Raw genomic sequence first — 2,500 nt, forward strand, 5'->3', positions numbered from 1 at the left:
ACGTTTTTTTACTTTTAATTTTGACTTTTCTTCAATTGTCTTGACATTTTTCAGTGTAAATGGCGTCTGGTGCGGTTTCGTCGGAGGATTCCGATGGCTCCACCAGGAATCCTGGAGATCCTTTGGGGGACCGTGAAAAAAACCTTATGAAAAAGATTCATGAACTAATTTCCTCCACATCGCCTACTGCTTGACCCTCTAAAAAGGAAGTCCCACAGGGAACAATTGACCATTGACTCAGACAGTGAAGTTGGATCAGAACAAGATACTGCTCGGCGTATCCCGTTTTCAGCTGATAACCAGGAAATGGCCTTGCCATTGCACCCTCAACCACTCCGAATGCCGAAAATAAGAAACGGGGGTTAGGTATGTATTTATTTATATAATTTGTACATTTATTTATAACAATTACAAGTAAAATAGCCATAATTGTACCATTTATGCAGTGTATATGCAATTCCAAAAATCTCGCAAATGCGCTATAGGACACAAAAAATAAAAATCTATTTTTTTATCTACCGCATTCAAAAAGCACGTAGCTCTCGTGAGTTTATAAATAAATTAGTGCGGCTCGCTCTACTATATAGAAGACGTCATTGTTATGACGTCCTCGAGAGTGAGACTCTGGTACAAAAAAAAAATAATTGGGCCAGTATATCATTATTAGATAAGTGATCGTTTATTAGTTGAAAAAAATATTTAAGCAAAGCAATACCTCTACTTGTCTCTAGGGAGTGGTAATTGGTCATGCCTAATATATAAATCGATGGGTAAAGCCAAGGGTAACGTCCATAGAGCCGCGAGAATAAAAAAACCTTAAAAAAAATTTATGGACTCTTTCAATGCGTAAAGTGTATGTTAATTCATGTGGAGCGAGCCCAGATGATAACCGCAACAGAAGCGGTACATGATTACCAGAATGCCCATAAAGAATGTTTCATTACAGTTTCAGTTAAATTTAAAAGCAGTTTCCGAGTTGTTGCTCTGAAGGGGTACTGTCAGTACCTAAAACAGGGCAAGAAAGTGGTGGTTCTCCTCCAGAATGTTATTTTTTTTTTTTAACCGAATTTTCGAAAAAAAAAAGACGATGGAGACGTGTCCCGTATTCTGGTTAGGTTAGGGGTTAGTGACCGGATAAATCGTCAAAATCAAAATTCAACAAACCTTTAAACGGCGATGTGAGGTCATGAAAAGTGATGAAACAAAAACTAGGTTGAATAGGTTACGAGTATAAGTATTTAACCCAATTTTTGTTTCATCACTTTTAATGACTTCATATCACTTTTTCAATGTGTGTTCTGTTGTCATTGTGGTGATTTATCATGCAACCTGATTGCATTTATCGATTTTCTTTTAATTTTAATTAATTTATTTATTTATTTATTTCATCGACACTCGTGGCGGTTTTCGATAAACTTAGTGTGGCTTTCTTCAGTCGCCCTATGTATTATGATTATATATAAAATTTATGATCAATATGGTTCCATGCTAACTCAACACGGTGACTGTTCAACACACTTTTAAAAAGTGATATAGAATCATTAAAAACGATGATTTGTTTAAACCTAACCTAACCTAACCTTACCTAACCTAACCTAACCTAACCCAACCTAACCTAACCTGACCTAACCTAACCTACTTAACCCAGTAAAAAAAAGTTTTTGTTTCATCACTTTCCATGACTTTACATAACTTTTTAAATATGTGATGAATTATCATTTTGATGATTTATCCGGTCGCCGATCAATATAATATAGAAACCCAACTTACGACTTGTAGTATGATATCGAAAAAAGAAATCAATTCACAAACCTTTCTTCTTTTTTTTCGTCTTTTGATGAGTTCAAAACATTGTAGACGATAGATGGCGTAGCGGTTTCGGGGAAAATTAGGTTTTTTGTTATTATTCTTCTTATGCTGTGTACCTAAGTGTCATATTTATGTGTGAATAAAAATTATAAATAATAATAATAGTAATTATTTATTTTTTGGAATAACTTTACTGAGTAAAACCTAATATTGTAATATTTAATTATCGAAGATAATATTAGCGAATTCTAAAAGAAAATCTGAAAGAGAAAAATCACCAAAATAATAAAAAAAAAAAATCAGTCCTAGATGTGACCGTATCCTTTTCTGATTTTTCTGTTTCAGATTTTCGTTTAGAAATCGGTAATATTGTCTTCGATAATTAATAAATTAAATAAATCATTTTCGTCAGGAGGTGAGGGAATGCAATTCAGAGCGGCGGGCGCGGGTAAAGCGCGGGAGTAACTGGGACGCACTTAACGGCCCTCAACGTGTTTTCAAAATTTTCTTATTTAAAAATAAAATATTTATTTTTTTTAAATTTCAGAATCGAACTCATAACGTCATTCTTAGTGTAGAATAATAAATTTAGCCGCGGTTCGGTGCAGCGGGGCCGGCGATGAGTGGGATCTGATATCGAGTAGCGGCCGCGGGTGGACGGCGGGAGTAACTGCGACGCACCCGATGACGC

The sequence above is a fragment of the Hesperophylax consimilis genome, unplaced genomic scaffold (genome assembly GCF_061612785.1).
Source record: "Hesperophylax consimilis isolate HC1 unplaced genomic scaffold, BYU_Hcon_1.0 scaffold_252, whole genome shotgun sequence".
Taxonomy (NCBI): Eukaryota; Metazoa; Arthropoda; class Insecta; order Trichoptera; family Limnephilidae; genus Hesperophylax; species Hesperophylax consimilis.